The sequence below is a fragment of the Ovis canadensis genome, chromosome 19 (genome assembly GCF_042477335.2).
Source record: "Ovis canadensis isolate MfBH-ARS-UI-01 breed Bighorn chromosome 19, ARS-UI_OviCan_v2, whole genome shotgun sequence".
NCBI classification, from domain to species: Eukaryota; Metazoa; Chordata; class Mammalia; order Artiodactyla; family Bovidae; genus Ovis; species Ovis canadensis.
In genome coordinates, this window is record NC_091263.1 from 24,786,837 (window position 1) to 24,810,584 (window position 23,748).

The 23,748-nt window shown below is 43.9% G+C and overlaps 1 protein-coding gene across 1 annotated transcript in view; it reads left to right on the forward strand.

Moving 5' to 3' along the window:
* Positions 1–23,748, forward strand: part of STAC (SH3 and cysteine rich domain) — a 116,063-nt gene that overhangs the window by 44,745 nt on the left and 47,570 nt on the right. The gene's annotated exons all lie outside the window — the stretch shown is intronic.

Below are 23,748 nucleotides of genomic sequence, written 5' to 3' on the forward strand. Positions count from 1 at the left end.
CTTAGGGCTTGTGCCCAGAAGGAGGTGACCTATAAAATGTCCCAGCTGGAAGGAAAACACAGCCATTTGGAATCGCACGCACAGAGGCTCCACACTTGGCACCCCCTGCCTCATGGCAGAAACCCAGTGAGCAAATATATAGAGGAAACCATAAAAGGAAAGGGACTTCGGGTGGGACCCAGAGTGAATTGAAACCAGTTATTTCAAGACAGCAGCATGTCCTAAGTGATCGACTGGTCCACTATAGAACAAGGGGGGAGGGGGAAGGAGATGCCCACGTTTCTCTCAAGGGGGCAGTTAGGATGCACCCACCCTAGGAGAAGTTGAAGGGCAGAGCCTGGAATTAAGAGAGGAAATGAGGCTGAAAATCAAAAAGACGCAAAGCTGACTGAGCTGGGAGCCTATCCTGCAGAGACGGAGCCAAGTGAAACCCGGAGCACCTGGACCGTGGCTGAGAGGGATGCAGGTGTGGGAGACAGCCCTTCCCCAGCTGGGGTCCCAGGGCAGGGCCCACACCGTGCCTTCTGCTCACTTATGGCCGGGATGCTGTGGCGCTGGGCTGGGCCGCCAAGGCTTAAGACAAGAACACTTTAAGATCAAGAGCCTGATTCCCGAGCTGGGAGCCAGGGCCCCAGTGACCCTGACATGTTGTTCCTCTCGCCTTCCGGCTCCTCAGCCCCGACACCCACCTCTCCCAGCCCCCAGTTTCCCCTTAAGTGCCCGCTTCCCATAGCCCAGAGTCTCTTCTGAGCATGACAGTTGTCTTAGGCTGGATTCCCCAGAAGCAGAGCAGAGACTCACATGCCCGTAATCTGTTGAGAGGATGAGAAGGGGAAATGGAAAGCAGTGGGCAAGGGAGGGACTGCGCTAGACATGTCTTAGGTGGATCTTGCGGGAGCTCCGGAGCATGGGTTTGAGCAGCTGGTCCTTCCTCGAGGCCAGCCTGTGGCATCAGTGGGCTTCCCTTCTCCTCCCACGACAGAGGTCATTTCAAACCCCTGAGCAAAGTGGTTTGTGCTCCGCTAAAGGCAGTTCTCTCGAGAAAAGGGGCAGCTGTGAGCTCTGACTAGCCAGCAGAGATACCACAGGTGTATTAGTGGGCTTTTGCTACTAAAACAAGTTACTACAAACTTGGTAATTTAGAACAATAGTTTTATCGTCTTCTAGTTCTGGAGATCAGAAGTCCACAGTGAGTCTCACGGGGCTGAAATCAAGGTGTGCGCAGAGCTGTGGTCCTTTCTGGAGGCTGGAGGGAAGAATCCATGTTCTTGTCTTTTCAGTCTTCTAGCGGCTACGTGCACCTTGGCTTACGGCCCTTTGCATCTTCAGTGCAGTGAAGCAAGGCCATGGCAGGTCTCACCAGCATTTCTTTGGTCCTGACTCTCCCCCTTTCCCAAAGGACCCTTGTGATTACACTGGACCTACCTGAATAAGCCATATGACCTTCCCATCTCAGAGTCACCTGATTAGCAGCCTTACTTCCAGTTGTACCCTTGAGTTCCCCTTGCCACATAATGTAACCATTCAAGCTCTGGGGACTAGGACATGGACATCTTTGGGAGGCCACTGTTCTGCCTATTCATGCCCAGGAAAGGGTATCTGGGCAGGGCATCAGCAGTGCCAATCACAGCAATGGAAGGAAACCTGAGCTGAAGATCGCAGGACTGGCCTCTGTTGATTCCTTTCCATCCTGGCCCTGATACCAATCATGTGAGTGTTATATTCCCACTGAAGGCTTTGTGATGTCACAGGGAGAGAGACCATCTTTGTTTGAAATGGGCAGAGAGGTACCTTTCCATATGGTGCACAGAATGGATAAAGCCCTGACCCCTGTTTTGCTCCTGACTATTCCTATGACACAGTTAGGCCTTTCCTTTCCCAGGTAAAGGGCTACCCTGGTGCCTCCGATTATAAAGAATCTGCCTGCAGTGCAGAAGATCCGAGTTCAATCCCTGGGTCAGGAAGATCCCCTGGAGAAGGGACTAGCAACCCACTACAATATTCTTACCTGGAGAATCCCATGGACAGAGGAGCCTGGCGGGCTACAGTCCATGGGGTTGCAAAGAGTTGGACACAACTGAATGACTAAACACACTTCCTAGATAAAACGAAATGAGGGTGTGAGGATGGCAGAAAGACCAGGAGCTTGGATTTGAGTCCCATGTAGCTGTGTGACCTGGTGCCAGTGACTCACCATCTCTGAACCTGTGTCCTCATTTTATGTGGAGATGATAATACAACCCTCAGGACTTTGTGTGGATTAATGAGCTGGCAAAAGGAAGGTATCAGGCATCTAATACACCTCACTCGGTAAAGGAGGGCCATTGGAGTTAATATCATTATCATTATTATGGAACAAGAAAATAGTCATTTTTCTAAGGAAGAGAAAGCTATTTGGAGGGTAGACCAAATTAGTGTATCAGAAAAATTTTTTTACACTTTATAGGCATAAAAAAATTAAAAAATAATGTCTAGGTAACACAAAATAATTAGTCCGTCATCTGCACAGCCATAGATTCCCTGGTGGCTCAGTGGTAAAGAATCTGCCTGCAATGCCAGAGCCCCAGGAGACACTGGTTCGATCCCTCAGTCAGGAAGATCTCCTGGAGAAGGACATGGCAATGGACTCCAGTATTCCAGTCTGGAGAACCCCATGGACAGGAGTCTGGCGGGCTACAGTCCATAGGGTCACAAAGAGTCGGTCACCAATGAAGCAACTTAGCACAGCCATGTTTTTTGTGCACCCTAAAGATTGTCTATGATTCTGCATTGCCTATTTTGTGAGGGATATGAATGAGTGAGCAGGCATCTAGAAGAGAGTGATCAGAATGTTGAGTGCATACCAGGATAAGATTGTGAGGAAACTCTGGGAGTTTGATTTGAAAAAGACTTTGGGTGTGCAATGGTGTTTTAAAATCCTGTTATGGAAAAGTCAAGAGACTCACTCACTATGGCTTTAGAGGGAAGAGTTGGGGACAAGGGGTAAAGTTAAAAGGCAAATAAATTTCAGGGAGAAGATAGCCATGTAACTGATGTAATCGGTAACTGAAAGGTTTACCTTCTGAGTAGCAAGTAGTTTTAACTTCTCCCAGGTGTAGGTCATCTGGAAGCAGGCCCCCTACTTAACTGTCTGATAGTCTTTGAAATGAGATTTGGAATGTGTGCTGCTTCCCAGAGAGTTCAGTGTATGTCATCATTGGCCAGGGATGTATCAGTGGTTTCCCAAATGGCCAGAACCAAGGTTGAGTGGTGCCCTTCGCCAAGACCCAGTTAAGGGGGAGGGGTGATTCAAAATGGGGAGCAACATCAGCCCCTCTTGCAACCATGCACACAGGCCTGTCCTCATCCTCAGAAAACCCTTACATAACCACACTGTCATTTTCTAGTCACTTTTATTACTCATGTTCTTCCTTCCAACAAGCCACACTTAGCAACAGTGCTTTGCGTCAGTCGAGGATTTCCAGAAAAACTGTCACAACTAATTTAAGATTCCAGGTTCCTTTTACTATTACTTAGCATCTTCAGATCTGCTGGGGTTCAGCTGATCCAGACTCAGCTCAGTTATTGCATCTTCTGTCTCTTCCTTATCTCTCACCTTTTCCTTGGATGCATGGTCTGGACAAGCCACGTCCTTCTAATGGCAAGGACAAGTGGAACTGTACAAAGCTCCCCAGGACCTTGGGATAGAGATGGTACCCTGTCACTTCTGTGGACACTCCACCAAGGATGTGGGTCAAACCCTTGTCTATGAATGGAGAATACACTCTGCCCCTAGCAGAGGAACAGCAGAGACACCTGGCAGAGGACAGGGTGAAAAATGTTAATAATCCAGCCCATCACCAGGCTTAGGATGGCTCTGCCTCATGGAGCCTTGTTTGTCTGGGAGACACTGCTGACTCTTGGAGCTGAACGACCTTCCATGTCCCTTCTGCATCTGGAAGTGATGCCTAGCTCCTGACTCTTTCCGTGGCAGGGGTTTGGATGGAGGGCGGGGGAGGTGGGGCAGGTTGTTCGTCATCTCTCATGCTCAGAACTCTGAGGCAGTTTGGTCTCCAACTTGGTTTTTGTGTCTGCCTTCCTTGCTTTGGAATCTGATGCTTCACTTTCAGTTTCCACACAGATTTCCACCAGGCCTTTTCAAGGCACTGCTATTCATAACCTTTAAATAGGTGATCATGAGTCTCTATTTTCCATTTCGTTGTGACGAGTGTAAAAAGACAAGCAGCCCATGTCTTTTTAAAACAAGTAACGGAAATGAATTCATCTCTGAGGAATGTAACATTCCTCAACCCTAAGGAGGATTCCAGGTACACCTCAAGTAGAGCGACAATTTGGAAAGGTTCTGTTTTGAAAATCACACCCCCCCAAAACGCTTTGTGTTAAAGAGAATCTCACTCTACTTTTCTCTTCTGGAATTAAATGTATAGTGTAGCTGCCTTTTTATCTTAAGAAAGAGATAAAAACAATCAACCAGGCACAGTGCTCTTTTCAAAGATGAAAACCAAGTAAAGCAAATAGAGGCTCCTTCTATGAATGGAGAAAAGGGATTAGAGAGGTGATGTGAGGCCAAAGGGGACAGGTAAGGAGAGATGGCATGGGAAGGAGTCAAGGAGAGGTGAGGAGTTAGGTGAAGCAGAGGCTGATGGGCGTCATCCTTCCCGAAACACTGCACAGGGCTTGTGATCTGTGAGAAAGCACAGCTGACTGATCTTCCCCTTTTCATTTCTTTTAGTGTTTATCCGTTTATTTATTTTTATTTTTGGCTGCACTGGATCTTCGCTGCAGTACATGGGTTTCTCATTGCAGTGGCTTCTCTTGTTGCAGAGCACAATCTCTGGGGCTCATGGGCTCATGGACTCAGTAAGTCATGAGCTCGTGGCTCATGAGCTCTAGAGCATGGGCTCAGTAGTTGCAGCCCTCGGGCTTAGTTGCTCGAGGAATTTTCCCAGTCCAGGGATTGAACCAGTGTCCCCTGCATTGGCAGGTGGATTCTTAACCAAAGGACCACCAGGGAAGTCCTGCCCTGTTTCTTTATTCTGCAAACCTAATGTCCTGTCTCTACATAATCAACTGAAGCTTTGTTTTCTTCAAGCCACAAGTCGTCCTTAGATTCTAAATTCTAAGGAAAAACCACCTGCTGTTAACCCCCTAGAATGGCATTTCAGAGAACATATTAAAGCAAGTTTTTTTTTTTCCTTTCAACTGAGAACCAAGGGTAACATTAATGATGACCAAGAAAAATCAAATCTCACTTGTGTAGTTTCTAACTGATGGACATTTATTTATTTAACAGAATCCAGCCACTGTCGAGAATTTCTAACTTGGAGCAGACACGCAGAGCTGGGTTAACAAGGCCTCACACGTGTGCCTCCCCTGGCTGCCTGGCCTGAAAACTGGAAAGGCTAAAGATTTGCCACAGGAAGGTGGCAATAAAAGTAGAGGGGTGCCGCAGTCTCATTCCCTGCCCATGGCCTTGACGCATTTACTCCATCCTAGTGCCAGTGTTGCCCTTGACCTTGGACTTGACACCTGAGACTGCTCCTCCCCTGCTGACCTGGCCCCTACTAATCTCATCTTGCCTCCAGGATTTGACTAGCCTTTTTGATCACCTCCATCCCAGAAATGTTACCTATACAAACCAAAGATGATCAAGCCCACTTTTCATGGAGACATGAGAGAAGTAGGCAGTCAGGTGTGTTTACCAGCCCCAGTGCTGGACACCACATCCTTTGAGCCAACAGGACTTAGGACCCAGTCTTAGACTAGGAGAATCCTCTTGTACTTGGTTAGAAGGAAAATGCTTTCTCTGTGAAAACAATCCACTCTTGCATCCTTAGATCTTAGCAGTGTCGGGGACTCATCTTCACTGGACACCCACTACATGTATTCCATCTAGGGCACTCTGTCTTTACACTGAACTGTCTGCAATGACTCATTTCAGGAGAGCATTGAAGTTCCTTGTGGTACTCAGCATCTCACTGGAATTAAAGACTTGAACAAGTCAATATGTACTATGAGAATAACTAACTCACTGCATGCGTCCATTCCATCAATTAAGGAGGTTTTTCCAAGAGACTCCATTCTATTTACTGCCAGATACCTTCTTTCCAGAACTTTTTTTTTTTTTAAGGCATGATCTGGTCTAATGTAGGTGCCTATTCCCACAGCAGCCAGCACAGCACACGCTTGGCTCATAGTGAGTACTTTAAAAAGAGTAGTGAATGAGTGGGAAGAAAAGTCATCAGCCTTAAATACCCAGCAACAGAAACAGAAGAACATGGAAACCTCCCTAATCATTTAAAAGCTGCTCCCCTGGTATGGCAGGTCTCCACCCTGCCCAAAATGAAGCTGGGGACAGAAGCCCTATTTTCTCATCTGACAATTTTCTCTTCATTTCTCCTTTGTGTTGTGTATTTTAAGGTGAAGTCACCCTACACACAAAGGGTTATAGCAGGGATTCCTTCCTTGTGAATTATATCCATAGCCAAATAAAATGAAATCCAATTTCACTGAATACTTTAAAAAAATTTTTTTTATTGATGTTTAGTTGCTTTCCAATGTTGTGTTAGTTTCTGCTGTATAGCCAAGTGAATCAGCGATATGTGTATGTATATCCCCTGTTTTTTTTTGGATTTTCTTCCCATTTAAGTCACCAGAGCACTCAGTAGAGTTCCCTATGCTATACAGTAGATTCTCATTAGTTTTCTATTTGCTTCATAGTAGGGTATATATGTCAATCCCAGTGTCCCAGTTCATCCCACCTCCCCCCACCTGGTGTCCATACATTTATTCTCTATGTCTCTGTCTCTCTTCCTGCTCTGCAGATAGGTTTGTACTATTTTTCTGGATTCCACATATATGCCTTAATACATGATACTCGTTTTTCTCTTTCTGACTTCACTGTATGACAGTCTCTAGGTCCATCCATATCTCTGCAAATGGCGCAGTTTTATTCCTTTTATGGCTGAGCAATATTCCATTGTGTACCTACACTAGCTCTGCTTTATCTATTCCTCTGCTGATGATGGACATTTAGGTTGCTTCCATGTCCTGGCTATTGTAAATAGTGATGCAGTGAACATTAGGATGCATGTATCTTTTGGAATTACGGTTTTCTCCAGGTATGCCCAGGAGTGGAATTGCTGGATCGTATGGGGTTCTATTTTTAGTTTTTTAAGGAACCTCCATACTGTTCTCTATAGTGACTGTATCAATTTACAGTCCTGCCAACAGTGTAGAAGGGTTCCCTTTTCTTCACACCCTCTCCAGCATTTATTGTTTGTAGATTTTTTGTTGATGGCCATTCTGACCAGTGTAAAGTGGTACCTCACTGTAGTTTTGTCTTACATTTCTCTAATAATTAGTGGTATTGAGCATCTTTTCAGATGTCAAGATGCCTCTTGACATCTGCATGTCTTCTTTGTAGAAATGTCTATTTAGATCTCCCACCCAGGTTTTGATGGGGTTGTTTGTTTTTTTATACTGAGCTGCATAAGTTGTTTCTATATTTTGGAGATTAATCCCTTGTCAGTTGTTTCATTTGCAAGTATTTTCTCCCATTCCGAGGGTTGTCTTTTCATCTTGTTTATGGTTTCCTTTGCTGTGCAAAAGCTTTCAAGTTTAATTAGATCCCATTTATTTATTTTTGTTTTTATTTTCATTGCTCTAGAAGGTAGGTCAAAAAAAATCTTGTTGTGATTTATGTCAGCAAGTGTTCTGAATACTTTTGTCATGAATTCCACTATTAATGCCTCCACCTATTTGCCTGATACACCTTTATCAACCTGTAATTTCAAACCTTTTTTTTTCATGCGTTCTATGTGCTTCTTTTGAAAATAAACATAATTGGATTTTAGATTTATTAAAAAGTGAGAATATGGTATTTTTACTGCTCTGTTGTTCCAAATAAGCCTACTGAGGTTTTAATCACAACTCCCATCCTCCAGCAATAGTATTTCAACTTCTTGTTTTTGTAAATAAGTACAACACTCTTATCAATCCAAAATTTTATTGTTATTCCAATATTTTGCAATTCAGGCATTTGATTGAGAATAAACCTTAAGATACATATACCTTTATATAACAAGATTTGTACATCAATTTAGACATTTCCAGGTTTAAGTGATTCTAGTATTTACCACCTGGAAAATCCCATGGACAGAGGAGCCTGGTAGGCTGCAGTCCATGGGGTCACTAAGAGTCAGACACGACTGAGCGACTTCACTTTCACTTTTCACTTTCATGCATTGAAGAAAGAAATGGCAACCCACTCCAGTGTTGGAGAATCCCAGGGATGGGGGAGCCTGGTGGGCTGCCGTCTATGGGGTCGCACAGAGTCAGACATGACTGAAGCGACTTAGCAGTAGCAGCAGTATTTACCACCAGCTCTATTCTTACATAATGTCTCCATTCTTTGCTCTTATTTTTGTTTCTCAGTTGTTCAGTAATATTTTCCCCGAGGATATGAGTACCAAAGGCATAAGGGAGGTCATTTCCATGGGCCCCCTTGCTTAGCTGATGAACCTCTCGCAGGTTGGAGCAGAATGGTGAGCAGAGTCCAATCTAGGAATTCTCATGGCTTCCACTTAATGTCCCTCAGGCTGTTCTGCAGCTCTTTCCTCTGTCCACTCTGCTCTCACGGATACTGTTTGCACAGTCTCCTCTTTTACTTTAGTACACGAAATCCAAAGATCTTAGAACTGCTACTTTATGATAGTAACTAAATCATCTGTACCATCAGCTTTGACCCTCACTTCTCCTAACAAGGATTTTGATTATGAAAGTTGTTTGCTCTCCTATATTTCCTATGCATTCTTTCAGGGTTTTTTATTCCTTCTTTTGACTCTTTTATCATAGTATCTGATTCTCTTGTATTTTATTGTCAGCTAAAAGTTGATGCTGTCTACAATTGTTTTCTGTTTAGTATACTATAATCCTTAATGAATGCTGTCACATAGACAAGGTGAATGGCCGATGGCACTGTGCATACTCCTGAGGGCAGGGTGCTTCTCTGTGATGCGCCATGTTTGCTGTGGCAACCTTGGCGCTAAGCCTGGCACCCAGCCTGTAACAGGTGTTCAGTGTGAATTTGTTGAGTGAATGAATAGATAAATGGATGATCAGCCATTGGTAACTATTATCATCAGAATTATGATTATTTTTATTGCACACAAAAATGTTCACCATTAAAAAGACAGAACTGTGGGTAATCTCAATAGCTATAGATCCATCAAACATTGAGCACCAACTGTGTACCAGCCCAGTGCTGATGTCTGACACCTTCATAAGTTCGAGTGAGGAGACCGGGAGGTACCAAAGGAGAAGGGACTGGAATTATGTAGAAACTGGAAGAAGTGAGGAGGAGCCCTTGACTCTTCCTGCTGAAGACCTACTGGTCTCTTTCCGTGCAGATCCTGCAGCGTCCACTGGGCAGGGTGGGTTTAATAGGCCCCGTGATGTCTGCCTGCCAGGGCCATCCCACCCTCTCACTCCCATCCAGGGGCATCAGACTGGGATGTCCTAAAGCCACATCACTGATGGGAGAGCATCTGAATCCTGTTGGGGGGACCAGTTTGGGGAAGTCAGGACCCAAAGAAACTGCGGGAGCTTGGGTCATGTCGGTGCTGTTGGCCATACTTCCACAGCTGTGTCTGAAATTGTTTCTCTGAAGGTACACATGTTGTGACATTGGGATGCCATGGACACTGCCTCCCACGCTGTCCTTAAGCATCTCATGATCGTTAAAAGAGGGGCCATGTGGTGATGAATCTTCATATGCATAAAAATTCCCCGAGTTGCCAGGCACTGCTGCTATCCTCTCAGCGTAAGAGAGAAAATGCAGGACTTCATTTCTGTCAACTGTTCATTTTACTGGTAATTGGCCAAAGTCTTAAATGGTCAAATTTGGGAGGAAAATGTGAAAAAAGAAAGGTAGCCGGAGGAGAGAAGCTGTCCCTCTTAAATCATCCATCAAGATGTTTGCAAGTGTCTTGGTGATTTCTAGAATTGCGACATTGAGGTGATTTTCAGAGAAATAATTTTGTTGTGCCCCAAAGAAGAGCTCTGCACTTCAAGAGCCCTTCAAGATCACATCTTAGTGGAAAGAAATGACAACACAGGAGAGTGTTTTCAGTGCATAAATAACTGGCTTGATGGGGGAGGATGCTAATTCAAGGTGGTCTTTTATTATATTTTTACTTATGCCCTTCAGGTCCAGGTCGCCAGCTAGATGCTATGTAGTAATATCATAACCAACAGATTCTGAATATATATACTTCCATGTCCTCTTGAGACCTTCTGGGCTTCATTTATTTTCTCCTTGTCCCACCTGCCAAGAAACTAAAAAGCTGCCTAAGGCAGAGGAAAGGAGAGAAATTAGTCAAGGTGGAGCTGAGACAGAAAGTAGACAGTGCATTCTGGATACACTTTAAGCATTTTCTAAACTTGCAGCTGCAAAGCTTTTTCCTTACTGTGATGTTGCTGATTTATGCTTTCCTGCTTGAAGTTAAGACCAAGCCATGACAGACAAATGCAGAAAGGACCCATGATTAATTCTGTGTTTGGAAGCTAGGGATCTCCGGGGACAGGCCATCTCCTGTTACAGACGTGGGGCAGAGACCTGTTGGAAGATGTGTGTAGGGCAGGGAATGCTCCACTGACCTACTTTAGAAAGGTCCCTTTGCTTGCACAGCCACAGGGATATCACATAAAGGACAGAACTGGGCCAGCAGTGAAAGAAAAATAGGACAGCCCTTTGTGTGTGTCTGGGGCTCAAAGCATCTGGCAGGTGTGTATGTGTGTGTGTGTGTCTATGGGAGACATCTACACACTGGCTTCCCTGGTGGTTCAGGTGGTAAGGAATCTGCCTGCCATGCAGGAGACCCAGGTTCGATCCCTGGGTGGAAAGATTCTCTAGAGAAGGGAATGGCAACCCACTCCAGTAATCTTACCTGGAGAATTCCATGGACAGAGGAGCCTGGCTGGCTACAGTCCATGGGTCAAAAAGAGTCAGACACAACTGAGTGACTAACACTTTCTTACACTTTTCTTACGCACTGTGATGCAGACACTGGTTGCTGAACAGGAAAAAACAAAGCATAGGTTATTCTATCATGTGCTAAGCTTACCTGGAAAGAAAATCCAGAAGCTTACAGCTGCCCTGTACTCGTTGCCCCAACAGTGTGACAACAGGCAAGCACAGGAGTACACATATACCTGTGTGCTGTGTCCACACCACACACACACTTCACCTCCAGTCAGGGAAATGCGTGTTTCCATTAACATGGCAAGAACATGGTTTCAAGAGTTGACATCTGCTTCATTCTGATCCCTTAGAGTCTAATATCCAAGCACCAAAAGGCCATAAAGACAAGTGACAAGAATGACGGGCTGTAACCTGAGACAGTAAACCAGCTGGACTTTGACCCAGAAGGACTCTATCCCTTTGGGTGAGATCACCCTGACAGCCCTCTTTGGGAAGATTTCACAGAATGTTTTCTGAGCATCCATTTTCTCATTTTAAAAATAGAAATACCTCTCTGACAGATGTGGCATAGAGATTCAATGAGACAGTGCCCAAAACAGTGATGCCCAGTTAACAGACAGGGAGATCCGGGGAACCCTGCTTTCCTGTCCTGCCATCCTGAAGGCATGTGTTGCTGCTGGCCAGCCTCCCTCCCAGGCTCCAGTCTCTCACTTCAGCTACCAGAACTCTGCTGCCCAGATGCCATGTGGATGAGGAAACGCCTACATCTTCCCACAGCACTGCCCGCCCCTGTAAAACCTGCTGCTTTACTGCTGGCCTCTTCTACTGGGGCTCATAGCACCCAGGACCTCAAGGCCACCTTTGATTCCTCCCAACCCCTCTCTCTAGAAACCCTCCCCTTGAGCAGAACGCTGTCAGTTCTCCTTCTGTGACTTTTCCATGGCCAGGTCATTCCGCTGTTCCCGCTGCTCCTGTCCCAGTCCAGGCTTCAGCACGCCTCACCTGAACTGTCTCAAGAACTTCCTGAACTGTGTTCTCTTATCCATTTCTACCACCTCATCCCCTTTACACTGCTGCCAACCCTCTTCTGAAAGCAAACTGCCTTCGAATTCCTGCTTTTCTTAGGAATGCTCACCCTACCTGGTTGCCCAAAAAATTGTGCTCAAGCTCCTTAGCTTGATGCTTACTCTAAAACCTCCAGTAGCTGACAGAGGCAAAGAAATAAGGGCTCTGTACCATCAGATTTGTAGAAACTTTTCCACTGCCCTAACAGTCATCATCACTGGCGCTAGTGAACACCTGCAAGTGGATCGTTGCAAGCAGATTCAAAACACAGAGCTTGCAGACAGATCCAGCAGAGAGGCACAACGGTGCAGAGAGGTCAGGGTGGGTATTTGCATTCTGCTCTGTGTTTGGTAGATCAGATGACCTTGGACAATTAATTTACCTTCCCTCAATCCCAATGTCTTTTTTAAAAAATTTTATTGAAATGCAGTTGATTTACAGTCTTATGTTAGTTTCAGTTGTACAGCAAAGTGATTTAGTCATATATATAAATATATATTCTCTCTTTGCATTCTATTCTATTATAGACCTCTATAAGATATTGAGTATAGCTCCTTGTGTTATACAGTAGATCCTTGTGGTTTATCTATTTTATATATAGTGGTGGGTGTATATTTTAATTCCAAACTCCTAGTTTATCCCTGCCGTGGCTCCTCTTCGGTAACTATACATTTGTTTTCTGTGTTTTTGAGTCTATTTCTGTTTTGTGAATAAGTTCATTTGTGTCAGTTTTTGGATTCCACATATAACCCATGTAGCATGGTATTTGTCTTTCTCCATCTGGCTTTCTTCACTTAGTATGATCGTCTCTAGGTCTATCCATGTTGCTGCAAATGGTGCTATTTCATTCTGTACTATGGCTGAGCGATATTCCATTGTCTATACGTACCACATCTTCTTTATCCATTTATCTGTTGATGGACACTTAGCTTGCTTTCATGTCCTCGCTGTTGTAAATAGTGCTGCAGTGAATACTGGGATGTATGTGTCTTTTTGAATTGTTTTTCTCTGGACATATGGCCAGGAGTGGGATCACTCAATCATAGGGGAGCTCTATTTTTAGTTTTTAAAGGAACCTCCATTCTGTTCTCCACAGTGACTGTACCAATTTACATTTCCATCACCCGTGTAGGAGGGTTCCTTTTTCTGCATGTCATCTCTGGCATTTATTATTTGTAGATTTTTTTATGATAGCCACTCTGGCCAGTGTGAGATGATACCTCATTGTGGTTTCTTTAATATTGATTTATTTATTTAGTCTTAGTTGTGGCATACTGGGATCTTTTAGTTACAGCATGAGAACTCTTAGTTGTAGCAATGGGGATCCAGTTCCCTGACCAAAGATCGAATCTGGGCCCCCTGCATTGAGAGTGCAGAATCTTAACCATTGGACCGTGAAGGAAGTTCCCTCATTGTAGTTTTGATTTGCACTTCTCAGTTAGCACTATTGAGGATCTTTTAATCCCAGCATCTTACAAATGAGATTAAAAATAACAATACCTACTTCATAGAATTTACTGATAAATTGATACAAGTGAATGTTCTTTGTGGAGTATAAAACTCAAAAATTATTCACACTGAAAACAGATTGATTATATTCTTTGCAGCCAAAGATGAAGAAGCTCTATACAGTCAGCAAAAACAAAACCAAGAGCTGACTGTGGCTCAGATCATGAACTCCTTATCGCCAAATTCAGACTTAAATTGAAGAAAGTAGGGAAAACCACTAGACCATTCAGGTATGACCTAAATCAAATTCCTTATGATTATACAGTGGAAGTGAGAAATAGATTTAAGGGCCTAGATCTGATAGACAGAGTGCCTGATGAACTATGGACGGAGGTTTGTGACATTGTACAGGAGACAGGGATCAAGACCATCCCCATGGAAAAGAAATGCAAAAAAGCAAAATGGCTGCCTGGGGAGGCCTTACAAATAGCTGTGAAAAGAAGAGAAACAAAAAGCAAAGGAGAAAAGGAAAGATATAAGCATCTGAATGCAGAGTTCCAAAGAATAGCAAGAAGAGATAAGAAAGCCTTCCTCAGCAATCAATGCAAAGAAATAGAGGAAAACAACAGAATGGGAAAGACTAGAGATCTCTTCAAGAAAATTAGAGATACCAAGGGAACATTTCATGTAAAGATGGGCTTGATAAAGGACAGAAATGCTATGGACCTAACAGAAGCAGAAGATATTAAGAAGAGGTGTCAAGAATACACAGAAGAACTGTGCAAAAAAGATCTTCACGACCAAGATAATCACAAAGGTGTGATCACTCACCTAGAACCAGACATCTGGAATGTGAAGTCAAGTGGGCCTTAGAAACCATCACTATGAACAAAGCTAGTGGAGGTGATAGAATTCCAGTTGAGCTATTTCAAATCCTGGAAGATGATGCTGTGAAAGTGCTGCACTCAATATGCCAGCAAATTTGGAAAACTCAGCAGTGGCCACAAGACTGGAAAAGGTCAGTTTTCATTCCAATCCCAAAGGAAGGCAATGCCAAAGAATGCTCAAACTACTGCACAATTGCACTTATCTCACACGCTAGTAAAGTAATGCTCAAAATTCTCCAAGCCAGGATATGTGAACCGTGAACTTCCTGATGTTCAAGCTGGTTTTAGAAAAGGCAGAGGAACCAGAGATCAAATTGCCAACATCCACTTGATCATGGAAAAAGGAAGAGAGTTCCAGAAAAACATCTATTTCTGCTTTATTGATTATGCCAAAACCTTTGACTGTATGGATCACAATAAACTGTGGAAAATTCTTCAAGAGATGGGAATACCAGACCACCTGACCTGCCTCTTGAGAAACCTATATGCAGGTCAGGAAGCAACAGTTAGAACTGGACATGAAACAACAGACTGGTTCCAAATAGGAAAAGGAGTACATCAAGGCTGTATACTGTCACCCTGCTTATTTAACTTATATACACAGTACATCATGAGAAACGCTGGGCTGGAAGAAGCACAAGCTGGAATCAAGATTGCCAGGAGAAATATCAATAACCTCAGATATGCAGATGACACCACCCTTAAGGCAGAAAGTGAAGAGGAACTAAAAAGCCTCTTGATGAAAGTGAAAGAGGAGAGTGAAAAAGTTGGCTTAAAATGAAGATCATGGCATCCGGTCCCATCACGTCATAGGAAATAGATGGGGAAACAGTGGAAACAGTGTCAGACTTTATTTTTTTGGGCTCCAAAATCACTGCAGATGGTGATTGCAGCCATGAAATTAAAAGATGCTTACTCCTTGGAAGGAAAGTTATGACCAACCTAGATAGCATATTAAAAGCAGAGATATTACTTTGCCAACAAAGATCCATCTAGTCAAGGCTATGGTTTTTCCAATAGTCATGTATGGATGTGAGAGTTGGACTGTGAAGAAGGCTGAGCGCTGAAGAATTGATGCTTTTGAACTGTGGTGTTGGAGAAGACTCTTGAGAGTCCCTTGGACTGCAAGGAGATCGAAACAGTCCATTCTAAAGGATATCAGTCCTGGGTGTTCTTTGGAAGGAGTGATGCTAAAGCTGAAACTCTAATACTTTGGCCACCTCATGTGAAGAGTTGACTCATTGGAAAAGCCTCTGATGCTGGGAGAGACTGGGGGCAGAAGGAGAAGGGGACGACAGAGGATGAGATGGTTGGATGGCATCACCAACTCGATGGACATGAGTTTGGGTGAATTCTGGGAGTTGGTAATGGACAGGGAGGCGTAGCATGCTGTGATTCATGGGGTTGCCAAGAGTTGGACACAACTGAGTGACTGAACTGAACTGATCTGAGGGTTAGATATATCTGTTTGTATGAACAGTTGAGCTTAATAGTAGGCACCTTTGGGATGGAGAGAAGGGGTTTAGCAGAGATTAGCCAATCCATTCTTGGGAAAACTTTCACTTTCACTTTTCACTTTCACGCATTGGAGAAGGAAATGGCAACCCACTCCAGTATTCTTGCCTGGAGAATCCCAGGGACGGGGGAGCCTGGTGGGTTGCCGTCTATGGGGTTGCACAGAGTCGGACACTACTGAAGCGACTTAGCAGCAGCACCAGCAAGCTAAAAGAACAGTTCTGAAGAAAGCCAACAAGACTGTGAAATCTGCAGACCTCAGAAAAGAGAAGGAGAAGACAGGAGCAGAGATCATTTATACCGAGCTCAAGGGTGTTCAAGACAGTCATGAGAAAGTGATCATTAGGGCCTCAAAACTTCAAGCCACACACATGTAACAGAATGAAAGTTTGCTGGCCATGGTGTTAGGCCATGAACCGATGACCTGGAGGGCAAAGGCTACGGACTCGAAACAAAAAGCCCTGAACCAACCCAACTCCCGTTGCTATTTTTGAAGCTCGGTGCGGGTGAGGGCCAGGAGAAGTGGGGAGAGATTTTCCACTAGCAGTCAGGAACCGAAATAGGAAAGATCAACAGAGGCATTTATAAACAACGAATGCCATTAATTTTTTTAAGCTAGGAAGGAGTTGGAAAAGTAATGTGTCAGGGAGTGGGGAATATAGTCTTCAGGGAAAGGTGGCCCAGGGGTCTTTATATCTTTAATGATCCTTCCTGCTTGCTTAATGTTATTTCAAGTCACTGGTGAATGACTATATTAGTGAATTTCCTGGAAAACTTGGAAACCATCTTGTTCAGTTGAACTCATGGTAGGGGAGAGAGAGCATGGGTTATTTTTAATCAGGGTCTCATGATTAGAGTTCAACTGGGATGGGAAAAATTTCCTGCTTTTCCTCCCTTATCAGAAAACTTTCCAACTATTGAGTGATACCTAAAGTTTGGGGGCAGTTTAAGCTATATTGCCCTAATGCCAAAGCTCCAACTCTTTCAAGTATACCACCCTAGGAGGACAGGTCCAGGTAGCTGTCAGCAACTGCTTTGAGGAGGGTTTGAAGAGCCAGTGGTAGAGGTGGAAAGCGTGGTTTCCCAGAATTTACTTTCAGCCCTCTTCCTAGGTCAGGCAAGCATCAGGTGAGACAGTATCTGGCCTGGATTGTAGGTCCCAGAAGCTTGGAGAGTTCTAGGTCCCAGCAAACCGGGATGCAGTCACACTGGAATATTGGCATGAAAAGCAAGCCAGCCAGGTGAAGCCCAGGCAGTAAAGATGTGCAGGCAACTAGAACCGGACAGTTACACAAACCCCCAGGGACCGGGGGCCACAGAAGGAGCCTCACTTCTTCCATAACATGATTGGTGGAGCCTCAGCGTTTTCTCAGCCTGGGTGCTTCTCTCGCCCCGGTCTGAAAAGGCTGATAATTCCTCGCGGGCAGTGGTCTTCTTTGTGCCAAGCCCTCTCCTGGCCACAGGAGTTCTAGAGGTGGATACTCCTTATCAAGGGCCCCTTGTGAAAGGTACCTGGCAACGATGAGAGCACAGAGGAGAGTGTGGGTCCTGAGACAGCGGAAGCAGGGAAAATGTGTGTGCAGGAGGCTTTGAAAAATCCTTAGAAGGGCTTCAAGAAAATGAAACGCTGTTTAGCAATTGAACAAGAAAGGCAGAGGAGGCGTGTGAGCAACCCTCGAGTGCCGTGATCTGGCCACACTTGCCAGGAGCCACAAATGATCTGGTAAAACTGAGGAGGAGATCAAGGTGGAGCCTGTTGAAAATGAAGCAAAGAGAGTCAGCAGGGGTCCCATCACGGAGGGAATCCTAAGGAATTCTGTTTCATTTCTTGTGTTAGTGTTTATTCAAAGGCAAATGGCCCGTGAATAATGCTAGCTGCATTATAGTACCGGCTTTAATTACCCAGCAGAGGTTTGGTTGCCACCTTTACTTTAAAAATACTGACTCTGTCATCTTTACTACTGTTTGCATAGTCCCTAGCCCTTAAATGCCTCTGGTCGGCCCAGGCACTGAAAACTCACCCACGGCTTTTGCTCTCCTGTCTCCGGCTCAGAAGCCGTTCTGTGATCCAGGCTTCTGGTCCTCAGAGACTGCAGATTTGATGCCGGCAGTCTCCTGCTTGCTTGCCTTCTCCTCTCCTATCCCTGGCCCGTCCTGCCCGAGGCTGAGGGGAGTCCAGTGGCTAAACCGATAGGAACAGGGGCCTGGAACATCTCTGAACTATCTCATCTATATTTACCTTTGAATCTTTTATACATATTGTATGTAATCCAGGAAATATTTATGTATCTTTTTCTAGATACTCATAGATATATAATATATATTTCTATATTCTGGTTTTTTTCCCGCAAATCACAGTATCTTTCTATTTTTAATATTTATTATTTTTACTTATTTTGGCTGCATCGGGTCTTTTGTTACGATGCACACTCTCTAACTATGGCACTCAGGCTCAGTAGCTGCAGCAAACAGGCTGAGTTGCTCTGCAGCATGAGTGGTCTTAGTTTCCTGACCAGGGATCAAACCCACATCCCCTGCATTGCAAGATAAATTCTTAACCACTGGACCACTAGGGAAGTCCCATAAAGTATCTTTCCTAATGTCTAATTTATATTAATTTTTTCAAATAAATTATAGAAGTGTTTCTATGGTTGTACAGTCTGAAAGCAAACTAACTGTCAGTAACAATTATAACTATTGTTCACTGCTAAATTAAGTACTGACTATCCCTTGTGGTTCAGCTGGTGAAGAATCCGCCTGTAATGCGGGAGACTTAGGTTCAATTCCTGGGTTGGGAAGATCCCCTGGAGAAGGGAAAGGCTACCCACTCCAGTATTCTGGCCTGGAGAATTCCATGGACTGTAAAGTCCATGGGGTCGTAAAGAGTCGGACACGACTGAGCTACTTTCCCTTCCCTGTGATTACATTTATTTTCTTATACCTTTCTTTTCTTACTCATTCTCCATATTATTTCTCTAGGTAGATGACCTCAGGTGCAACCACAGTTTTATCTTTAACTCTGATACTATTAATATATGAAATTCAACCAAGGGTTAAGCAGTGCCTCAATGGCAAAATCTTATCAAAATGAGCCTGGCCAATTGTTTCTTAGATGTCTGTCATCAATATCATTTCTTTTAAAAAGCCTGTCATCCACTGTAGTTATTTCAGTCATTTGCATTCAGAAAACCCCTTCAGTATTTTCTCCCAACATCTCTGTATGAACATGTTAATTCACTGGAGCTTCAGCACTTGGCTTTCCATGGACAGCTCACTTATCCATAGTGGCAAATGATACTAGGCTCATAACACTGCTCAGTGCCCAACAATTAATCAGTGTTGTACTTGTTTGCATCGATCCATTCCAAAATCCATCTTAAGATCATAGCTCACATTCTTAATAATTTTCAACTGTAACTCATAGAGCTATCTTAGATTTATCCTAGGAGTTCATATCCCAGGGAAGAACTGATGTGCTGGCCCCATATCCTCCCTATGTCTTCATGTTCCAAGGACCACTTCATTCCAAGGGCCTGACCTGACCCAGTTTCCAGCATCTTCAGCTTTTGCTTTTTGTTACAGTAGTATAGGAGACTAGTTTAAAGATAGTACTGAAAATACTACAATGGAAACTGTATCATCTTGCTTCTGAAAGGCAGCCACTTTCATCTTCTTTAATAGTTGCTTCTGGCCTTTACGTCAATATCTCTAAATCCTGTGCTTCCAGTACTATTGATACTTATTGACAAACGTGTCTTGGCTTCCTGCTGTAGAGGATGAGGATGCAGCTCCCACCCTCCAACACGCCTGCCTGTTCCTGTCTTTCTCACTCTCTCCTCCTCATAAGGGTAATATCACAATCTTTGCTGCTCCCTTGCTCTCTCACCTTCCCAAGTAGCTATATCACAATTTGGTGTTAGCTGGTCACTTTATGCATTTTTATGGCTGCTACTAACTTCTCTTTTTGAAGTTTTTTAAACTATTTATTTATTTTGGCTGTGCTGAGTCTTCTTTGCTGCAGGGGCTTTTCTCTACCTGGAGGGAGCAGAGGCTCCTCTCTAGTTCCAGTGCTCAGGCTTCTCGCTGGGGCGACTTCTCTGGTTGCGGAGCACAGGCTTCAGAGTGCACGGGCTCAGCAGTTGTGGCTCACGGATTTAGATGCCCAGGGCATGTGGGATCTTCCCGGACTGGGGATCAAACCCACGTTCCCTGCATTGGCAGGAGGATTCTTAACCACTGGTTCCCTAGGGAAATCTGTGTTGCTGACATCTGATTCAAGTATTGTACTGTTACATTTCTTTCCTTACACAGGTTTTATGTTGCCCCAAATTGAAAATTGACTTTATCATTTCCTTGACTTTTCGTATACCTGTAATTGTTTTTTAATATGCCCCCATATGCCTATCAAATGCCATATCTATTAAGATACCCAAATCTTTAAAAGCTCCATAAACATTTCAGTTTCATTTCCCCCCTAGCTTCATTTCATCTGTGGCTCCTGTTTAGGGCTATTACAGTGTTGTCCTGTGTGCACATCATTATCTCTCCTCTATGTGGCTCTTGTGTTGCACACTGAGTCTGATATTTTCCTCTCCCTTGATTTATTTCTTCATCTTTTTAAGGCATATTCTTCACTGGTATTCTAAGAAAGAGTGTGTGAAAGGTAAACAGTTTTAATTCCTTGAAAATCTGACTATGTGTTTATGCTGCCTTCATACTTATTGGTAATTTGACTGGGTATAAAATTCTAGGTTGGAAATTATTTCCTCTCAGATATTTGAAATTCCACAGGTTTTAAAGCTCCATGATATTCTAGTTTCCAAGTTGCTATTGAGAAATCCAGTCTTCGTCTCTTCTGCTAAACTTCTTACAGTACCTCCAATTGCTGTCTTCCAAACATATGTTGAAATTTCTTATACCCTTGCAACTCCTTCCAATAATCCTATTATTTGGGGTCTATACCATCTTTTTTTCCTTGCTAATTTTAATGGAGTTTTGGTATGAGTAAGTAGGAAACTCCTGTGACTTGTCCACCAAGCTTACTTAAAATCCACTTATACTTTTATGTTTTCAAGTATGTAAACCCATGTTATCCCCTTTGTATATATTATGATGCTGTTACTATTAGCAACCCTGATAGTAGTTAGTACTGTTTCCATTTGACAATAAGACAGCTGGGGCTCCAAGAATGTTAGTTTAAAGAGCCTGCATGAGAGATTAAAATTTAAAAGCATACTTTTCCCACCCTATTGAGGCATAAGGGTCATGTTCAGTGATGCCTTTGTGATGGAGGTTGGTGGTAATAAAACAAGTTAGATCATAGCTTCTCCATATTTTGCTACAGTAAACTAATGCCACTGCTGGGAGGTAAATTATTCCTTTGAACTATTCTCTAAGTCACAGAATACAAGCTTTCCTCCTCAATCACTTTTGTTATTACACGGTAGAAATTGGAACACCTAAAACTGAATAATTGCTAGTGGTCTGACTCAATATAGTGGAGTGTGTTAGAACAAACAAGGAAAACTGAAATTACAGTGTTCAAGTCTGAAAGAAAACATATCTTAATATATAATGGCTCTATTTCAGAGTCCAGTACACAATGAAATAACTTTCCTCTTTGAAGCTTTTAGTTACATTCTCACATAGGGCACAAATAGCATTCTTCAATTTGAAAACAAAAATTAAGTTACTGCTTTCAAAGTCCAGTCTTTTGAAGGCACTGTAGCCTTTCAACTAAGTGCTTATTGTCAAAGTGAAAAAGAGACCGTCCAACTAGTATTTATGAACAAACACACATATCCAGTAATTTGTGGTGCGTTTATATGTCACTTCAACTTCCTGTGTTTGTAATAGCAGACACTCTTTTGTTCAATGTGCCTTCAGGATGGGATTTTCAGGTAATAGCTGCTAAAGAGTTTCTAGGACTTTGTCCTGTCAAGGGTTTTCTTGTTGCTTTTGTTGGCTGAACGTCAGGTTCTCATAGTTCCTTATTTTGTCATTTCATTCTCCCCAAGTGTGCTAGTGGTAAAGAGCCTGCATGCCAGTGCAGGAGACATAAGAGATGCGGGTTCCATCCCTGGGTCAGGAAGATCCCCTGGAGAAGAGCAGGGCAGCCCACTCCAGTATTCTTGCCTGGGAAATCCATGGACAGAGCAGTCACATGCGGTCACAAAGAGTCAGACACGACTGAAGCTACTTACCACATCCGCAAGTGCATCCTCTTGTCAGTGAAACAATCAAGTAAAAGGAGGAAATGTTTGGATCCAGTCCAGAAAGAGTGAAACTAGGCAGGACTTCCTCGGACCCGAGCCTCAGGCTTCTCACCTGTGAAATAGATGCTCTCCAAATCCTCTTTCAGCTCTTGAATGCTTTTCTACAATATCAGTGAAAATACTCCAATTAATTATGTGAATCAGTCACTACTGATTTCAGCACGTGTGTGACTGACAATAAAATAGAGTTTGTTCATTAACTTCTTTAAGGTGTGTTTATTGGGCACCACACCCACAGCTGGTATACAGAGGCAAATGGACAGACTCAGTCCTTAGCCTCACTGAGTTCATAGTTCAGATGGGAAAAAAAAAAATCTCAAATAAGTGATAATTGTGATAAATACTGTGAAAGATAGCAACAGAGTGCCATGAAAAGACTAGTGGGAAAAAATGTAATTTAGACAGGGAAAGGGGAGTGTTCTAAGACGCCTTCATTGAAGAAATGACAAGCCACCCTAAGGATGAGGAGCAGGGACGCGAGTGAGGAGGGACAGGCACAGCGTTCCACACACACAGGGCAGCATGTGTGAAGACTCCCAGAGATTCAAGAGCGTGTGCATTTAAGGAACTTGAAGAAGGCCAGGTAGCTGTACCCGGGTGAAGGTTCCCACCAAATCGTACAAAGTCTTGCCACCATGGTAAGCATTTGCATAACATCAGAAAGGCAGGAAGAACCTCCTGAGAGACAGTTAAGCAGGAGGAGCGGATTTGGGTACGTTTGTCTGGCCTTTCTACACATCAAGGAGGGACATAAAAACAGGTAAAGACAGTTCAGTCAGGAATTAGTCCAGACAAGGGACGGTGGTGGTTTGGATGAGGAGGAGGAGATGGAGGCAGATTTTATGTATCTCGAGCTCTCCTCACTTTGGACTGGAGCCTGCCAGGCTTCTCTGTCCATGGGATTCTCCAGGCAAGAATACTGGAATGGGTTGCCATGCCCTCCTCCAGGGGATCTTCCTGACTCAGGGATCAAACCCAGGTCTCCCGATTGCAGGCAGATTCTTTACCATCTGAGCCACCAGACCTGCCTGCCAGCTACGATATGCAGAGGGAGACCCATGCCCTCATATGTCACGGTATATGGACATACTAATTCCTATTGAGGGAGGCCCTTTGCCTTTCTAGCTGGTCTTCTCAGGCGGCATTCAGCGTGATCCACAGCTGGTATTCACACATCCCTTTGCTGACAAGCTTCTAGGATGCAGGTCTCGCCTCTATGGCTCTGTCTCCTGGACAGGCTGCCAGGAGCACTGGTCACCCATATCTCTCACCTTTACACTCTCCCAAGGATGTGGCCACAGCCCTACATCCAAATCTCCTCCAAACCCCTCTCAGTAGGAGGAGACTGAGAAGAAAACACCACGTTCTTCTCATTATGTAGAGAAGGATCGCTTTAGGGATGAAACTCTTAATGCCCAAACAGCTCTGCAAAGGAGTGCTCCCTCCAGTCTCCCACCTCCCTTCCTCTTTCCTCATAGGATTGAATTGCTCGGTCACTTAACTGTGAAGTGCATTTCGGCACCAAAGTTCTAAGGCCTGCCTGGAAGCCAAGCACCTATTTCCCTTTAATAAA